This window comes from Xyrauchen texanus, chromosome 48 (genome assembly GCF_025860055.1).
Source record: "Xyrauchen texanus isolate HMW12.3.18 chromosome 48, RBS_HiC_50CHRs, whole genome shotgun sequence".
NCBI lineage: Eukaryota > Metazoa > Chordata > Actinopteri > Cypriniformes > Catostomidae > Xyrauchen > Xyrauchen texanus.
The window spans coordinates 23,027,117-23,047,560 of NC_068323.1; positions in this window are offsets into that span (position 1 = coordinate 23,027,117).

Sequence of the window (20,444 nt, forward strand, 5' to 3'; positions counted from 1 at the left end):
TTAGGGTTTTCCATACGTGACAATATGTGTGTGGACATCTTTATTTAAGCAAAAATAAAGGATGTCTCAACCAGAGTTTCCACTAGAAAAAAATGGTGCCGGTCAGAGGTTTCGTTTTACGGACATTTTGATGATATGCCGGTCAAATATATCGCCTCTTAATTAGTCAAGTTGAGGAAAACTGGAGGCAGTCTATGTAACTTAAAAAATGACATAATCAGGCCGTATAGAATGCAACATATTATTATTAGCTTAACTTTCAAATAGACGAAAAAAAAAACATGAACGTCCGATTGGCGTCAATCAACGCCAATTGTTTTTTACTGTGGTTTCACACACATTCACTTTTTGAAACATTGAGGCACGGATGTACCTAATACAAATAAATAAAACATCTCCAGTTAACTAGCAGATCATTCATTTAGTCCATTATTAAATAAGAGATCTAGCGCTGAAATCTGTTGTTTTTAAATCAAGCTGAGCTTCGTGTCCGCTGCTATCAGTTGCATGGACGACGCTGCTGCGAAGTTGCGCAATCTTCACTAGGACGCTGCGTTTCAATCTATCGCCGTTGCGGAGACTCTCTATTAATTCGGTGAAATCACAAAATAAAATGCACACAAACGTGTCCCTGCTTGATATAGACTGTAACCATGCACTGATGAACATAGGCTATTCAGTTTTGATGATAGAGAAAAAAACTGCACGAATGCGCGGATTAGAAGCACTGATCTATCTATGATGAGATGTTCCTGATTCACCATCGTCTGGCCTCTGAAAAAAGCTTTTAAAGCTAGTCTGCCTGGGCCTGGCCATATTTGAAACGTCTCACTCAATCGTTCGTTGTTTAGGTCTATATTGCAGCCGTTTTAGGCGTGCGCTTTATTTGAAATGCAGCATGCGATGTTGTTTCATAACTTTCAAACGATAGAGCCTGTTCCTTTATAACATAGCAAGAGATCGGTGTATTTTTGCTTTATACATTTTAGGCTTATTCTCAAATTCAGATTGTGTTAGGGGGACGGGATTATTAGGCAATTTTAATCAGACAATTTGACCGGAGAGATTTAATTTTGTCGGACATTTAATTGTTTTACCGGCCAATGTCCGGTAATTACCGGACAACGGAAACCCAGTTCTCAACTAATATGGGGCAGTTAGCAACCCTAGTTATAGGCCCAATCCCATTCTGCTGAAACACACTCCATATAGGACCCATCACCACTGTGTTGGGAGTCCAGTGCCTTTTTCATTAGGCCACTGGGGCTCTTTTTAGTGTTTTGGGGGCTTCAACACAACTTTCTTTCACTCCATGTTGAATTTTACTTGTGCCAAAATCAGAGGATAGAGTATTTTGTCTTTTGATTATTTGGTTTCAAAACTGGTTTTCTTTAAACAGTCTTTGTCCAGTTAGCGGTGTAATGTTTAATGTGTGTGTTCATGTATTTCATGTCTTTTATTTGGAAGATTTTGGTTCCTGTATGTCATGTGTTCCTAGTCATGTGATGTCCTGTTTTCCTTCCATGTTCATGTGTTTTGTTTTTATTGGTTTATTGTTTAAATATCTTGTTTAGTGTTCTGTTTGTTCATTGGTTTATGTTCCCCTGTGTCCAGTATTTATGCCCTCGTGTTTAAAATTGTACTTGGTCAAGGATTGAATGTGAGTGTAGCTGTTTATGTCAAGCCATGTTTTAGTCAAGTCATGTTCATGTTTATGTCTAGCTTAGTTCACGTTTATAATTAGGGTTTTGGATTTCACATTTATTTAATAAATTGCACTTCTCACTTCATCCTCATTGCCTATAACAGCAGCATCATTACAGAACACTTGACCGCAAATTAACTCAGCAATCCAGCTCCTGCACCTACGTCAGGACTTGAGGACTTCTGCGCTCTGGCCTACCAGGTGGATTTTAATGAGGTGGCCCTCAAGGACTGTTACCAATTTGGACTTAATGAGCCTTAATGACTCCTTGATGTCTGGTAGCCGCAGTCCCCTCAATCTGGCTCAATATATTGACCTCACCCTGCAGATCATTGGTTCCACGTTCACTGTGGGGGAGGCGGATGCCGAGCCAGAGTTTCACGTCATGGCTGCCAAGCCAGAGTTTCACGTCATGGCCACCAAGCCAGAGTTCCATGTCATGGTCACTGAGCTAGTGCCATCTTTTGCTCCGGAAAATGAGCCTGCTCCATGCAATGACACAGCAATGCCTCAGCCTGCTCCATGTCCTGTCACAGCAACGCCTCAGCCTGCTCCATTCCATGTCACAGCAATGCCTGAGCATGCTCCATGCCACGTCACAGCCACGCCTGAGCCTGCTCCATGCCACGTCACAGCCACGCCTGAGCCTGCTCCATGCCACGTCACAGCTATGCCTGAGTCTATTCCATGCCACGGCCACATCTGAGCAGTTGGACCTGGAGATGGTTCCCACCATTGTACACACCATTAGTTCTCCTGAGCAGGCAAGAGGAACTTTCAACCCTCCGAACCGCCTGGACCCTCCAAGCCCTGGACTCCGCCTTGGCCTGTCAGTCCTTCAACATCGCCTCGGTTCTGCGTTCCCTCGGCTCCACTATGTTCCCTCCGAGCCTCCAGCGCCACCTTGATCCTCATGCCATTGGCTCCACCCTGGACCTTCGAGTCTTCGGCTACTCTCTGAGTACCAAGTTCCATGGTGTTGCCCTTCAAGTCTCTCATGGCTCTGCTTTCCATGGCTCCAGCCCTCAAGTCTCTCACAACCCCACCTTCCTCAGCTCCACCTCTCGAGCCTCTCAAGGCCCCACCTTCCATTGACTCGCTACACCATGCCTCAAGACCCCCCATAAACGTGGATTTCACGTTTATTTAATAAATTGCACTTTGGTTCTCACTTCATCGTCATTGACATTGCCTATGTCAGCAGCATCATTACAAGCTTCTTCATATGGTCAGTTGTCTCTTTTCAATTAGGTGTTGTTTGTGCTGGCTGAAATTTAAATGGGTTTGCTGAGGCAGCAATTCATTTAATACTTGACCTTATTAACGTCTCTTTAGAGATAGTCCTTGACATCTAATTTCTGATGTCATCAGGAAAGGGCCTTAAGCAAAACCAAGCACTGTTAACGTTATGCCCCAGACTAGACATCAGATGACATACGGACATTTTGATGACTCAAAATGCCACTAATCCACTATCCCTAAGCTGAGGGGGATACACTGGATACTTCACCCCACAACCTCATGCAGTCCTCTGTACTTAAGTAGATTATCTATTTTATCTGGCCTTTATGCTGTGCACGTTGACTTCAAACTTCGCACAGGTGAGCTCTGTTAGCATGATAGCTAGTCTTGGGATGCTTACAATATGGTAACACAAGAAACCCAGACCAAAATTGCAAATTCAATTCAGTTCTAGATCAAGATTGAAATCAGCAATGTAAATGCATAGGCTTCTGTCTATTACTCACACATTACGCAAGTATTCTGGAGCTGTAAAGTAGCGTATATGTGGTATGGACTCTTTGTGTGGTGCTTTACAGTAAAACACCACCTTCCACTTTCATTTCAACAGGATCACACACACACACACACACACACACACACACACACACACACACACACACACACATAAATAAATAAAAAAACACAATGTTTTTCCAAATGTGTTTCTACCTAAATTAGGACCCCATGTGCCAAATTCCTTGAAAGCAACTTCTACTCAAATGTTTTCAAAAATTTTACTCGCTGTGCTTATCACGTCACATTAGTTCAAAGAATTAAGTGAAAGTAATTTGAGGGTTAGGCTAAGGGTTTAGGATAGAAATTATTAGCATATTTAATTACCATTCATGACTAATAATTGCACTTGTTTGGCATGATAAAGTATTTATTAAGCCTTTATTGGTTGATTTTTTAATCTTACTTTATAGACCCTTTATATTTGTTTTTGTCATGACAATGAATTTCTTAGCTAAAAACAAAACATATAAATAGCTAGTATGATGCAAAATGTATCCTTTATATGTTCTCAGTACTCTGTCTGATTGCGAGGCTTATAAGTATGAAATACATATAGAATGCATGTAGTATTTCAACAAAGCAGGGAAGGTCAGGATTAGGTTTAGGGTTAGGGTTGGTGTAGGGTGTTTGTGGGACTCTAAATAAACACAATATACATGCTGCAGTGATGCCCCTGCCCCTGTACTGTATTGTAGTATTTAATTAGGGGTACATATTGCATCTAACACTATTCACCCTTAGTGCAATAGGATGATTTTTATTTTAATTTCTTTTTATATTTACACTAAGCAACAAACGTCTCTGCCTTCTATATTTATTTTATACATTTTCACATTCACATATTGTAATGGGAACCTATAAAGCATGTATTTTGCACCTTACTGGCTATTGGGATCTTTTGTTTTTACTTAAGTTCATTTTATTTTTATTTATTTATTTTTATTTAACAAATAATAGAAGAGGCTATTAGGCAAGGGTAAGAAATCAACGCACAAAGGATTAATAAATACTTTATAATCCCAAACAAGTCCGTACCTAGTCCCTTATAAGTCTAATTATTAGTCTTTAATTACTGTCTATTTTATCCAATTCTGATCCATAAAATAAAGTTTTACCCAATCATCTTTTAGTTTGATCAATATTGGTTTACATGTCAGGCTCTTCGGAAGAAAATCCCTTTCAGAGTGGCACTGCTTTTTGTAGATTAAAAACACCACCAAAAATGCTACATTCAAAGCTTCCACAGCTGAGTGTTCTCTTATAACTGACTTTCTCACTGATAAGAAATGGTTTGTGAGGCTGAAAAGGCACTCTTCAAGTTCATCGACCCAGAGAAGCATGTGAAGGCAATGTGCCGTACCCACTCTGAAACTGCCTTGATGGCACTCCAGTAATCTCTCTTTTTCAACTCCTCACATCTTCTTAAGACACATGACATTTGTATTCAGATAATTAGAGGCCAGTAATGTCTTATAACTTGCCAAATAAACTTGAGTCTGATGGTTTGAAGAGATTCGTAAACACCCAGTGGCTGACTCCTATGCTTGCAAATGACCAGTTTACAATGAGAATCTGCTAAGACCATAAATTTAAACATCAGAATCGTACCTGAATCTCTGCTATAAATGCCACTGTAAATCAGTAATCCATTTGAAATAAATGGATGTCCCTGTAATTCCCCATTAATCTGGTTAAATTTATAATTTCCTGCTCTCATCTTGGTCAACTAATGGGATCAAATTGAATTTGTTATGCACTTGCCCACTGATGTTTTGCTTTGTGTTTGCATTGAAGCTCTAATATTGTTAGCCAATGACCTTCAGATTAGTCAGCGGAACTAAAACGACAGATCTTCAAGGAGATGCACTTTGAGCAAAATGAAATGCGAAGCATTAAAGGACAAGATTTTGACATTGATCATTTTGGATATATCAGAGTCTTTAACCAATTTTCTTACATTTTCTGGCATATGAATCGTGCTCCCCTGTTTTAAAGGTGGTTTGCTGGTCTTAGCTTGTCAAGCTGGTCCCAGCCTGGTCAGCCAGCTTGCCTCCTAGCCTGACCTGCTGTCAAGTGCTCAAAACCCTGTAAAACCAGCAAACACACTAGCCAGATCAGGCTGGGAGACTAGCTCCGACTAGAATATCAGCTTACACTGATTTTGCCCATGCAAAAATTTCCACCATGGTGCTAAGGTTTTATGAGCAGTTGCTTATTGGTCCAAGTCAAAAGAGCCCACAACCAAGTCTTTTTGATATACTGATCCCTTGATATCGATTAGACATCAGGCGAAAATCGTAAATCCAATTCCTTAGAAAAGTAATAGGTCACCTGAAGTCACACTTTATGAGGTATCATTCAAATCTATTAGAAGAAAGTTTAGTATGTACATTGTTTAAGGGTTTATTTAAATTCTTAACTCTAATTATGAGCAATAGCTACAGTACTAATAGCACTATTAAATATCAAAAGTCGGCACCAAATGTCCCTCACTTCAGTGCTTCCAAAGTCTTCCAGAAGACCCCAAAGAAATGTTTTCAATTATAACTAATTGCTGTTGTCAATGTGATTACAAGCACAATTAATGGTCTTTTAAAGGAAATTGGTGTGCAGTTACCACAAACAGGCATTCCATATACCCTACTGTACAAAACTCACTGAAACATTTGAGTACACTGGTTATGGTCACTGACCATATTTTCCAAACAATTTTTGGTTAAGTGTCTTCAAATGTGAGGCTTTGAGCTTGTGTAAGTGTCTGTATGATTAGCTCCACACTGCTAGCATAAAAGCTGCTCCATTCCAAATGGAATGAACTGGCAATGTGCCTCTTGTGAGAAAAAGTGAGTCACTTTGTCAGATTTTTTCTTTTAAACAAATCTGTGGAGGAGGAAAGTTAAAAAGAGATCTTTGCTAGCTTTCCACTAATGCTTACAATATGAATCAAATAACTTGTATTTTGAAATAAAACAGATACAGAGGGGGCAGGGGGTCCTAAATTTGAGCTTTTTGAACGAGACTTGAGGGTGTTCCTGTGGAAGAAACTCAATTACATGTATAATACTGTAGCGCAGCCACAGAAGGGTGGAATATGTATATTGCTGTAAAGGATCTAAATTGTTCTTATAAGACAGCCATAATTAATATATGTATTTTTCCTTTGTTTATTGCCTAGCAAAGTGTATTGGTTCTAGTTTTATTCAAGCGAGAATTTGTCGCACTGCACCAGAGAATCCCCCGTGACGTCACTCGAATCAGCTGACACGACTTTACTTCCGTATTTTAGGAACCGAAAAACTCCGTACCTGGTGACCCGTTGCCCTCTGATGTTTAATCGATCGATCGTCTAAGCTGTTCAACTAAGCCTACTGTTCCAGTCTGTGATTGTATGTTCCACTGTGGATTAATCGTTGTTTTGGTAGTTTTTTGCCATTGGGACTCATCACAGAACAGCGCTGCTTCACGTCGTGCTCCCGGACTTAACATATCCACCGGTGAGGCCGATTCAATGCACACACACACACACACACACACACACACACACACAAACAGGACATTGTACAGGACTCCAACAGTCAATTCATCCGCTTTTCATACACCTATAGTATTTATCTTTTTCTTTCTTTCTTGTTTGTCTTTTGTACATTTGTATATATATATTTCTGGATTTACTTTGATGGTTTTTTCTAGATGTAAATACACTTGTGGTTTAAATATATTTATTGTCTTCCTAGCCTTCTTCTTTTTTGATAAACTTCGCATCACCATTCAAACATAGGGTCAAGACCGTAGTATTTTTTGTGTAGCATCACCTTTCAGTTAGGCTGAGCGTTACAATACCATGGAAATCTGTTAGCATTCCCATTTATCAATTTTGGTGTTGCTTGGCTAGGACATGTTATGTATTCCATGTTGAACTCTGCATTTAAATTGATATAATTGTTTTGTAATTTAAGGAAGTATAATTTGATTACATAATGTTAAATGTTGAAGTTAATTGAATGTCTTTAAGGAAATGGCGTATGTTAGTTAAAGATGACATTACAAAATACAAACCAGTTGGAAAGTGATATTAATGACATTTGAAAAACCTATAAATGAATTACCTCCTTCAATGGAGGAGGAGACGGCAAGCGAGTTACGACATGCGACGCGACCGTAAGCCACCTTGTTGGTTTATATATGCTACCGTCACCGTGTTGTCCATCCGTACTAACACGTGTTTGCCCTGGATCAATGGTAAAAGCCTCCGCAGGGCCAGCAATACTGCCAACAACTCGAGGCAGTTGATATGCCAATGCAGTCGTGGTCCTGTCCAGGAGCCAGCGGCTGTGTGCTTGTTGCACACTGTGCCCCAGGCTAACTTGGAGGCGTCTGTCGTAACAACGACATGCCTGAACACTTGCTGTAAGGGACCCCTGCCCGCAGAAATGCAAGGTCTGTCCAAGGGCTGAACGTGTGGTGGCAGATCGGCGTGATGGCCAGATTCATGCCCATCTCGGGACTCAAGTCTGAAGTCAGAGCTGGAGCGGTCTCATATGCATCAACCCGAGTGGGGTGAACGTTGCCGAGGATGCTATATGCCCCAGGAACCTCTGTTCTCCACCTGAAGGACCTTAGGCAGCTCAGCACCGACAGCGCATACTCGTCCGAGAGGCGTACTATCATGGAGACAGGGTCTAACTCCATCCTGAGAAAAGAGATGCTCTGAACCGGGAAGAGCTTGCTCTTTTCCCAGGTGACCTGAAGCCCCAACCATCTGAAGTGCCTGAGTACCAGGTCCCTGTGCACACACAACAGGTTTCGAGAGTGGCCTAGAATCAGCCAGTTGTCAAAATAATTAAGGATGCGAATGCCTACTTCCCTTAGCAGGGCTGCCTCTGCAACTTTCTTAAAGACGCGAGGGGACAGGGACAGACCGAAGAGGAGGACCTTGTACTGACATGCCCGGCCCTCGAATGTGAACTGCAGGAAGGGTCTGTGCCGAGGTAAAACAGAGACTTGGAATTATGCGTCCTTTAGATCTACTGCCACGAACCAATCTTGATGCCGAACGCATGACATAATGCTCTTTTGAGTCAGCATCTTGAGAGGGAGTCTGTGTCGGGCCCGGTTCAGCACTCGCAGGTTCAAGATTGGCCACAACCCACCGCCTTTCTTTGGCATGATGAAGTATGGGCTGTAGAACCATGGTCATGTTCTCACTGTGAGAACACGAACATCCACAAGGCGGAACCGCAGCGACCGCAACCACTACATACAGATGGATAGGCATCTTCAAAAAGATGTTCTCCATCAGTACGCACTCTTTTAGAAGGAAATTGACTCTTTTCTGCAAGAACATATACTCTTTCAGCTGTCGAAGCGCACAGGGGGGGTACTCTGCTTCAGTTGCGCAGAGGGGGAGAAAGCCGCTGCAATGCGTCCTATGTCCAACAGCATACGGTTCTCATTGTGAGGTGAATGGAACGGCAGTGGAACTCACTGCTCAACACCACTCGGCTCCGAAGAAAAAAATTTGTAACTGCGGAGTGGGCTGGGGACATGTCATAAATGGGAACATCTGTTCAAACCAAAGCAGTAAAATTATTTAAAATTCAAATAAACCCTACGTTCAAGTATCGAGTGTAATATGTTATCCAATCTATGAAGACATGTTTAATGGGATTTGTACCCAACTGGACAGTGAAACATAGTACACGTTTCCCGTATTGAAGTGCCGAAAATGCTCAAGTTCGGACAGCAAAACGCTCGAGGGGGATATCCTCTTGTTGGATGGCGAAGCATTCCTTACTGAAGCGCTAAAAATGCTCAAGCATCTGGTATTAACATGGAGAAATTGGAAGTCCTTTGCATAGTAGAAATGACCAATTCACTCAGCTGCAGGGCATTCAATTTTGGCACCAATGGAGAAAGAAGCATATTCAGGTAGTTCCTTCTACTAGCAAATGCTAAATAAACCATGCTAACCTGCCATTTGACCTCTTGCTGATTAATAACAACCAACAATGACTAATTAGTTCCCTTGCGTTAACACTTGACGTTTTTATTAAAAAACCAGGACATGTTTTCTAATAGATGCTATCTATTTTCAACACATCAGAATTATGCTTGGGGTGTTTATTTAGTGGATTTTCAAGACAGTAAAACATTTGTAGTTTCGTACAAAGAGTTTTACTAAACACAAGTTAACACAAGATCCAAAAAAGCTTTCAGAAAGTTGTGTACATCACGCAGCCTTTTCATTAGTTATTATAATTTCTTTGCATTCCAGATTGTAATCTATTTTTCTTCCTCAGATTGTCTGTTCTTCACTCGCACTCATCAATCATCGTTCGGCAATGACAGGAAGTGCAGTGTAAACATGGATTAGGTGTGTGATAGGTCCAATGCCAGAAGGCACAACAAAGCAGACGTTGGTCTGACCTGTTTCAAGACTGTCTCTTTATGTCAAAGTCCATGTCAATTTTGTAGTCACTATGGGTTGAGTCACAGTTCAGGCAACAATAATCACGTTGTCAATGAACGGCACAATTATGTTCCAACTGATAGCGGCCTCCAATTAAGTGACTCACAGACTTATTTGATAAAAACTAAATATACTTTGAATGGCAACCTTTTCATTGTTGCTACATTGTGAACTTTTTATGAGTTTGCTGTTGCTAAGGTAATTGCTTCCAAACTTTAATACATTTAATGCATAGCAACTTTATTTAAAAATGCCCATAGGTAAATAAATATATAAAACATTTAAAATTACAACATACAAGATTATTGATCACTGTTGCACTACTAAGCTTCACACTTTTCAGTCCTGAGCTGTGCCCAGGTGTATGACAAAATCTTCATTGACTTATGAATTGTGCTTTTCACATAATATTTAGTGTGTCTAGTTTGTGAATAGAGATGCAGGGCTTGATTAATCAGCTCTTAAACACATTATTTTTCTAAAACAATGTAATATTTTGTTTGCGATGTAAATCACTTGAAATACTTTACATTTCAAACCGAAAAAGGTATTTCGTATATGATTCCAACAATCCATGATTGCACACTGCAAAACTGGATAGAGAAAAAAGCAAAGATGTAATGTAAATATTATGACAAGTCAAGTTGCAAGGTACAATTGAAGTGGCAAATCAGAAAAGTATGCAACAAATCCAACCATTGTATGCTCGGACTGCATGTGTGACTTTTCCAGGTACAAAAGCTGTTTATTTTTTCAACACTGTGGTACTGAATATAAAATTAAGACAGGTTTTAATATTTCACAGCACTTTCAGGTTTCTCCTGTACAAACTACTTGTAGAAAGAAAGGGAATTTCATAGAAAATTAAGCTTACATGTTTTGTCAGCACAAAAAAGAACAGCCATTTAGAAAAGCATATCTGTTTGTTTGTTGTGAAACATTCAGTGCATATTTAAAATTTTTCAGATTACCATTTATATTGGTCGATTCTCAAACATAGCACTGACCAAATCAAAATATAATTGCATAGTCAACCATTATCCCTTTCCCAGTCCCCAACCCCCAACAAACTTTCCTGTGGTCCAAGCCTGAGTATACACATTTAAACACAAAGAGAAAGTTTCTCTCCAGATGGCCCTCACGAAGAGCCTTCCAGAAAGGTCATGTATTTGTCCCATTTCTTACCATATGCATCTAGTCTTCAAGCTGTTTATTTGACATATTTTCAAATGCAACTCTGCCCAATTCAGTGAACCGTTCTTGAAATGAGGGAGCGCCAATTGACTTCCACCTTTATAGAATTATTAGTCTGTCAATCATTACACTAGTTTGGGCCCAGCTTTTTGTATATTTATCAGCTACTTTAACCTGAACCATTACCCAATATACATACTGTAGTCTGGGGCAGAAATACATTTGAGTATCCAAAACCTCACAGATAAAAATCTGGGCTCTTAACCGGAATTCTTTATTCTTAGCGCAGAACCACAGGGCATGGGCTATATCTCCATCATCCAACTGACATCTCCAGCAGGTAGGTATATCTTTTAAACCAATCCTTAACATTCTAGAGGGAGTCCAATAGCAACAATGCAAAATCTTAAACTGAATAAGGCCTACCCTTGCATCCCTAGACATAGTTTTTCTTTCTTTTTTATTCTTTCCCACTCCCCATCCTCCAATACCAAGTTCAAATCTCTTTCCCATAACCTCTTAAGAACTGTTAAGGCTCCATCCCCAAGACTCTGAATCAACGAGTAATAATACACTGACACTTCATGCCCCTTTCCAAAGGCTATGAGCACCATACAGAGGGTGTCTGTAGCTTTAGGGGGCAGTGTACTACCACCAAAAATAGTGCAAAGTAGATGGGGCAACTGTAAATACCTGAAAAATTGAGACTAAGAAATCCCAAATTGCTGTGTTAACATTTTAAATGATATCAAAGATCAGTTTTCATAAAGTTCACAAAATGTAGCAACACCCCTCTCCATTCTTTCCAGCAAAAGGGGGACTTGTTAATATATAATTTGGGGTTTAGCCATATGGTTGAGGAAACATTTAGGTAAGTTTCAAAATTGAACATACGGGAAATCTTTGTCCAAACTGAATGTACGTGTGAAATAATGGGATGCATTTCTACTTCTAAAGGCAATTTATTTGAAAGACTTTGCAATGGTGAAATTGGGGCAAAGACCACATGTTCAGTCTTGAACATGTGGGGGCTCTCTCAGGTGGAAGAGACCAATGGACCAAGTGTCTAAGATTAAAAGCATAGACCAATTGACAAAGGAGATTTAGGCCTCCCCAAAATGTTGTTTTATTACTATGTAACTTAATGAAATGTAACCACGGTTGTTTACCATTCTAAATAAAATACTTATATATTCTATCAGATTGTTTAAAATAAGAAAGAGGAAATTCTAGATGGAGAGACTGTAGTAGATATTTGAAATTGTGGATTAAATTAATTGACCTTCCCAGCCATAGACAAATGTAGTGAAGCCCACCTGTCAACATCACACGAGAACTTTTTTCATTGATGGGTCAAAATGAATTCTAACTAAATCTCTCTATATTAATTTTCTGGAAATAATATGCCTAAATACATAATGCCTTGTTTGGGCAATTGAAAGTCACCAGGTTGGAAAGCTGTGGTTGGGCAATATGAGGTGACAGTAAGAGCTTCCAATTTTGAACAATTCACATTGTATCCCGAAAATGTTGAGAAATAATTAATAATTCTGTGAAGGCTAGGCATAGATCTTCTAGGGTCGGAGACCATTAATAATATTTAATCTGCATAGAGTAAAAGTCTATGCACCACACCTCGTGCTACAATACCAAGGAAATCGTCCTCTTTTCTTATTGCAGCTGCTAATGGTTCCAGGGCAAGACAGAATAAAGGAGAGAGAGGACAGCACTGCCGGCTTCCCTTACCAAGAAATAATCTGAAATTAATCCATTAGTTTTCACTGCCAATGATGGACGTTTGTAGAGTAACTTAATCCACCCAACAAAAGTGTTCCCAAACCTGTAAATTTCCAAAATCTTTAAAGATAGTCCCATTCCACCCTATTAAACGCCTTCTCAGCGACAAGTGAGATGGCAGTATCGAGTTCTGATCATTCGCTACTGACCACAAATTATTTATAAAATGTCTAATATTATCAGGAGAACTACACCCATGAATAAACCTGGAATTCTGGATCAGGTCAGTTGGATGATAACTTATACATTAATTTAGGTCTTTATCTTTTTTTAAATAATGAGATTGATCAGGGCTTGGGTCATGGTTGGCAGTAGTTCACCTTTCTTTAATGAACTAAATGTTAACTAAAACATTCTGGGGCAAAACCATCTTTCCCCAGTGCCTTAACTGTTGGCAATCCTTTAATTACATCAACAAGCTCCTCCAAAGAAATATCTGAGTCGAGAAAGTCCTTTTGATCATTTTGTCAATTTAGGAAGGTCTAATAGTTCTATGAAGTTGCTATTACCCTTATCGGTAGACAAAGGTGTGAAACTATAAAGATCAAAATATTTTTTTTTAAAGGCCTTAATAATATCTGTGGAAGAGGTAAATATATTGCCTCCAGAAGACTTCACTGAAGGAATGGTCTCTCTGTTTTATGTAACTGGAAAGAGGTTTCCCTGCCTTTTCTCCCATCTCAAAGTATCATTGTCTTGCACTGAATAAGCAAAATTCTACAGAATAGAGTCAACTCTCTAAGACCATTATATGGCCTACCTTTACTTTTTAAAGAAGTTTAAATTCCCCCCCATAACACTATTGGATCACTGGAGAGATCGTCCATTTCAAAAGATGACCCAGTTAGGTTTTGTTTTATTGGAGCAACTGATTATAGAAAGGTTAAACTGACACTCTCATAAACAGACTGATCACACTGTGAATTCGGTAGCAGTACATAAGAAAAATGCCACTGCTGAAATCGGTCTGTTTACCCAAATTGTAATCACTGCCCCCAGTGTTCGAAGCAGGACATGTTGTTGAACATATGGGCACTTTTGAGCTACTGTTTTCATGAGAAATGTGCACAGAGTGGAGCCAAATGTGAGTTGTACTTTTAGTAGTAAATGATATAATGCAGTTAACAGAAATGCATATTTTATTAACTCTATACCCTAACCCCAACGCTAAACCTAACCGTCAGTACCTAACCTCAAAAGTAATTTTTGAGTGTAAATGCAACATCTGAATTGCACTACTTTCCATGGCACCAGAACTCCTATCTTGGAGGCTACTCCCTAGCCTATGGTGACATACATCCTCTTTTACCCAGACATTACCTCTTTTTTGGATGTGAAAAAGTGTCCGACCAGGATTTAAAAATAGTAATTTTGTCCTGACTGTATTACATAAATACAACTTGCTTTTGCCATCACTCTGTGGACATTTCAACTGGAATCAGGAACTTAAACATATACAATGAAAATCTTTTTTTTTGTTGCATATTCCAGCTAAGCTGGGGTCAGAGCATAGGGTCAGCCATGATACAGCATCCCTGGAGCAAATAGGGTCAATGCCCTTGCTCAAGAGCCCAACAGGCATCTTGGATGTGCTGGGGCTTGAACCCCTGACCTTCTGGTCAGTAACCCTGAGCCTTAACCGAGCCTCAATTTTGGTAAGCACAGGCCTATTAACAGCAGCAGAACTTTAAACCCAATGTAACAGAATTCACAGTGTGATTAATCTGTTCATTCACCTTTTTATAATCTTCAGTTGTTCCATCCAAATGGTTATCTTTTGACATGGACAACCACTAAAAACCATCAATAGAATGTAATGGGACTTATTTTAAAGTAAAAGTATTCATAGAATCTAGTTCACAACAAACATGTTTGTCTATAGGGCAGTTCCACTTTGTTGAGTTAATTAGACTTAAGCTTAATTTTCTCTACAAGTCTCTCTCTTTCTATGAGTAGTCATGTTTGTACTGGAGGAACCTGTGAGGGCAGTGAAATAATAAATCCTGTCTTACTTCTTCACTGCCATAGTGATAGAAAGATAAACAGCTAGAGGGTGTTCATTGTACCTGGGAAATGTTACACATGCACTCTGACCATGCAATGGTAGGATTTGTTGCATGCTTTTCTGATGCTCTCATCCTTTATGCTGTGCATTTGCCACTTCAATTGTACCTTGCAACTTGAATTGTCATCATTTTTATTTTACATCTTATTTGCTTTTTCTCTCTGATCTGTTTTTCTTTGCCCTTCCTCACAGTGCAGCTTGAATAACAGTGCAAAACTGATTTGGGAAAAAAAAATTGAAATGCCCTTTTCAGTTTATATTCAAAGTGATTTTTAAAGTACATTTTTGTAATGTTTTAAAAATGCTATTAGACAAATATTTTTTTAATAGTTACTTAATTGCACTGTATACTGTATATGCTGTATATGTAGGAAGATAATTATACCTTCCAAAGGTAACATGATTGACGTAACAGGGTTACACATTTTTTGTTGAATTTGCAGTTCTACAAGTTGTTAATTATGAATTAATTAATTAATGTTACATTTGACAATAAACTCAAAGAACTTTACATAGTGAACAGAGGACTCTCCTTAACCACCACCGGTGTGCAGCATCCACCTGGATAATGCCAGAATGCTTACCACACACCAGATATTGGTGGAGAGGAGAGAGTCGAGTTATAGAGCCAATTTATTTATTTATTTTATTTTATTTATGCATTTGGCAGATGCTTTTATCCAAAGCGACTTACAGTGCAATTATTACAGGGACAATCCCCCCTGAACAACCTGGAGTTAAGTGCCTTGCTCAAGGGCACAATGGTGTTGGCCATGGGGTTTGAACCAAGGACCTTCTGATTAACAGCCCTGTGCTTTAGCCACTACGCGGATTATTAGGAGGTCATGATTGAGAAGGCTTACACCCTTACTCTTTTTCGAGAAGTGTCCTGGGATTTTTAATGACCACAGAGTTTCAGGACCTTGGTTTAAAATTTCATCTGTAGGACGGTGCCGTTTTACAGTATAGTGTCCCAATCACTATGCTGTTTTGTTAGGGACAAACACAGACTACAGGGTGAGCACCCCCTGCTAACCTACCTAATACCTCTTCCAGCAACAACCTTAGTTTTCCCAGGAGTTCTCCCATCCAGGTTCTGACCAGGTTCAACCCTGCTTAGCTTCAGTGAGTTTATTCTTTTTAGAATAATAGTCATCACAACTGTGGAAAAAGTTAAATGGATAGATGGGAATTATGTTGTGACTAAACAAAACCCAAAATGTATGAATACTCTGTTATATTTTAGCATCTTCAAAGTGGCCACACTTTGCCTACATTTGAGACCCTGGTCCCACATTGCCATGGACTTCGTTACTGGTCTCTTGACCGGTTCTCAACGGTGGCAAATATCATCCCTCTGCCCAAATTGCCATCCTCCTGGATAGAACATTGTTGATGGGTTGAGTACCGTATAACTCATTGCCAATGTCATCCACAGGCCTTTTGCCCTTCCAGTGTAGCTTAGGTTACCAGCTACCACGTTTTCATCACAGTAACTTAATGCCTCCCACACTCAGACATTCATCCAGATGTGCTGTTGCACTTGATGGAATGCCAGAGTGGCTCTCATTCAGGCGGGGGGTGCACACCAAGGTTCAGGCTGACTGCCACCGGTTTGAGCCAAATATTTACTCTTGTGGACAAAAGGTTCAGGTTACGTCCCAAGTTGGCTACTAAATCTACTGGCCCCTTTGTCATCACAAAGGCCATTAGCCTGGTGGCCATCTGCCTCAAACTCCCCTTGACGCACAGGAGGGCCTACATGGATTTCCATGTTTCTAAAATCAAACCCATCATCCGTTTCGTACTTAATCCTCCCTCTCCTGTTCCCCCACTGCCGCATCTCATTGTGGAGGCCCCTGCGTACACTGTCAAGCGACTTCTGAATGTCAGGTGGAGGGGAAGTGGATTCCAATATTTGGTGGACTGGGAGGGCTACGGTCCTTAGAAGAAACCCTGGTTTCTGGCTCAGAATATTCTAGATCACACCCTCATTGACGAGTTCCATCATCGTAGGGTTGAACCACCTGGGAGCTCCAGGAGATGCTCCTAATGGGAGCAGATAGCCGATCTGGTTTGTTTTTTGTGTCCACATGCTGTCTGTTTAATTTTTCCTTTGTGTCACAGGTGTCACCAGGCTTTCACAGATGGCATAAATAGGCACAGTGATTCATGCCACTCGCTGATTATCAGCGAGACCTGTTCCTCATTTCCCTTGCTCTGTGTTTACCTTGTGTTCACTTTGTCTTGTCGCCATATTGTTTTGCGTGTTGCTTAGCATCTAACCATTCTTTTTTTCCCTTGGTGTGCTCTCTCTTGTTTTTTAATGTGTGTTTCTTCTTTAATCAGACTTTCTGCAAGTTCTGCATGTCTATTATATTATTTTGTAGTAGAACAACAAATGGAGACTAAAAGAATAGACAAGTACAGAAGAGAATCTTCTTGTTCAAACACCATTTCTGAGTTTGAACTGAAATATGAAGACACATATGACAATTCATGTAATGCCATTCCATGTCATTTTCTTTTTATGGTAACATACACAGACCCAAAAAGCTAAGTGAACCTGCTGTTAAACTCAGAGCTCTGAGTACAGTTTGCTAAGATTGTCTGAGATCATTAGCAGTGTTTTCATATATGACACTGTTCTTGCAAACAATGACTGAAACCCGAGGAGAAAGAGTGAGAATTACAGGTGAAACTCGAAAAGTTAGAATATCGTGCAAAAGTTCATTAATTTCAGTAATTCAACTTAAAAGGTGAAACTAATATATTATATAGACTCATTACAAGCAAAGTAAGATATTTCAAGCCTTTATTTGATATAATTTTTATGATTATGGCTTACAGCTTATGAAAACCCCAAATTCAGAATCTCAGAAAATTAGAATATTGTGAAAAGGTTCAGTATTGTAGGCTCAAAGTGTCACACTCTAATCAGCTAAACACCTGCAAAGGGTTCCTGAGCCTTTAAATGGTCCCTCAGTCTGGTTCAGTTGAATTCACAATCATGGGGAAGACTGCTGACCTGACAGTTGTGCAGAAAACCATCATTGACACCCTCCACAAGGAGGGAAAGCCTCAAAAGGTAATTGCAAAAGAAGTTGGATGTTCTCAAAGTGCTGTATCAAAGCACATTAATAGAAAGTTAAGTGGAAGGGAAAAGTGTGGAAGAAAAAGGTGCACAAGCAGCAGGGATGACCGTAGCCTGGAGAGGATTGTCAGGAAAAGGCCATTCAAATGTGTGGGGAGCTTCACAAGGAGTGGACTGAGGCTTCAAATGTCGTATTCCTCTTGTCAAGCCGCTCCTGAACAACAAACAACATCAGAAGCGTCTTACCTGGGCTAAAGAAAAAAAGAACTGGTCTGTTGCTCAGTGGTCCAAAGTCCTCTTTTCTGATGAGAGCAAATTTTGCATCTCATTTGGAAACCAAGGTCCCAGAGTCTGGAGGAAGAATGGAGAGGCACACAATCCAAGATGCTTGAAGTCCAGTGTGAAGTTTCCACAGTCTGTGTTGGTTTGGGGAGCCATGTCATCGGCTGGTGCTGGTCCACTGTGCTTTATTAAGTCCAGAGTCAACGCAGCCGTCTACCGGGACATTTTAGAGCACTTCATGCTTCCTTCAGCAGACAAGCTTTATGGAGATGCTGACTTCATTTTCCAGCAGGACTTGGCACCTGCCCACACTGCCAAAAGTACCAAAACCTGGTTCAACGACCATGGTATTACTGTGCTTGATTGGCCAGCAAACTCGCCTGACCTGAACCCCATAGAAAATCTATGGGGCATTGCCAAGAGAAAGATGAGAGACATGAGACCAAACAATGCAGAAGAGCTGAAGGCCGCTATTGAAGCATCTTGGTCTTCCATAACACCTCAGCAGTGCCACAGGCTGATAGCATCCATGCCACGCGCATTGAGGCAGTAATTAATGCAAAAGGGCCCAAACCAAGTACTGAGTACATATGCATGATTATACTTTTCAGTGGGCCGACATTTCTGTATTTAAAATCCTTTTTTTTTATTGATTTCATGTAATATTCTAATTTTCTGAGATTCTGAATTTGAGGTTTTCATAAGCTGTAAGCCATAATCATCAAAATTATATCAAATAAAGGCTTGAAATATCTTACTTTGCTTGTAATGAGTCTATATAATATATTAGTTTCACCTTTTAAGTTGAATTACTGAAATTAATGAACTTCTGCACGATATTCTAATTTTTCGAGTTTCACCTGTATATGCATGTTCATTTTTCGTGAGAAGTGTTTGTGCTGCCCTCAAGAGTGATAGATCACTACTGAACCTCTGAACACACACATCTACGGCTTTTTCTCCCATCTGTTCCTTAAAATATATCAAGTATGTTTCTTCAAACATGCATCTTTGTTTCTAATGGCATTTGTTGTCATATGTCACCCCAGATGCATGATGTTCTGCAAAAAGTTCACAATATACACATTTGCTGACACTGAGGTTGACTAACTCATTTCAAGCCCAATAATCTATGCAGGAAATGAATGAGCAAAACTTCTGGAGTGGCCTACCTTGGCAAATCTAGAAATTGAAGACCCAAACAAAATGCTATCTCAAAGCTTCCTTATGTATGGCTTAGGTTTACCTCCAAGCCCTTGATTACAATGTTTTCCACTGCTGTTTCCTGGACTTAGTCAAGGTCTCTCCCTCTTGTATGAGTGGGTCAAAAGGGCCCAAAGCCCCAGTATTGACATTGCCCCAGGCCATCCACTTCATCGCAGCCCCAGAGTCATAGGAATCTGACATCCTGAATCAGGCGTACTGTGTAAATCATCTCTGACACTGACTGTTTTCTTTGAATGTTTGCTTCAGACTGCTTGCTTCCCTGCCCAGCTCTAAAATGGCTCTGGTCTTGCTCTCTATAGGAAATATTTGATGCTTCCACAGATCTGTCTGAAACAAGGGAAGGGATTGTTGATTTCCCCACAGAGCGTCTGCAGCACAATTTCAGTGCCAATGGTGAAATTTCCTCCAGGCAAAGATCAGCTGCTGCCATGCAGTTCCACTAACATCTTTGTATTCAGATGAGAAAATATGAGAACTGATTTGTGGAGATTTGAAAGAATGGTCAGCAGGTGTTCTCAATTTATCACAAACAACTCTGCTCTAAAGAACATATTAAACCATAAGATGGTTTACTGGTCTTAGCTGGTTTAAGGTGGTCATGTCCAGCCTAGCCAAGCTAGTGATTCACTGGTTAAGATGGTCCACAAGCAGGTCTCCCAGTCTGAACAGATTAAATGCCCAAAACCACGCTTCAACTAGTCAATTGACTAGGGCTGCATTTCCCAAAAGCAAGTAGATTGTAGAAACCACTGGCGCCGATGGTATCTACGAACAATTTAAGCTGACAATGTTTTTGGGAATTGCAGCCCAG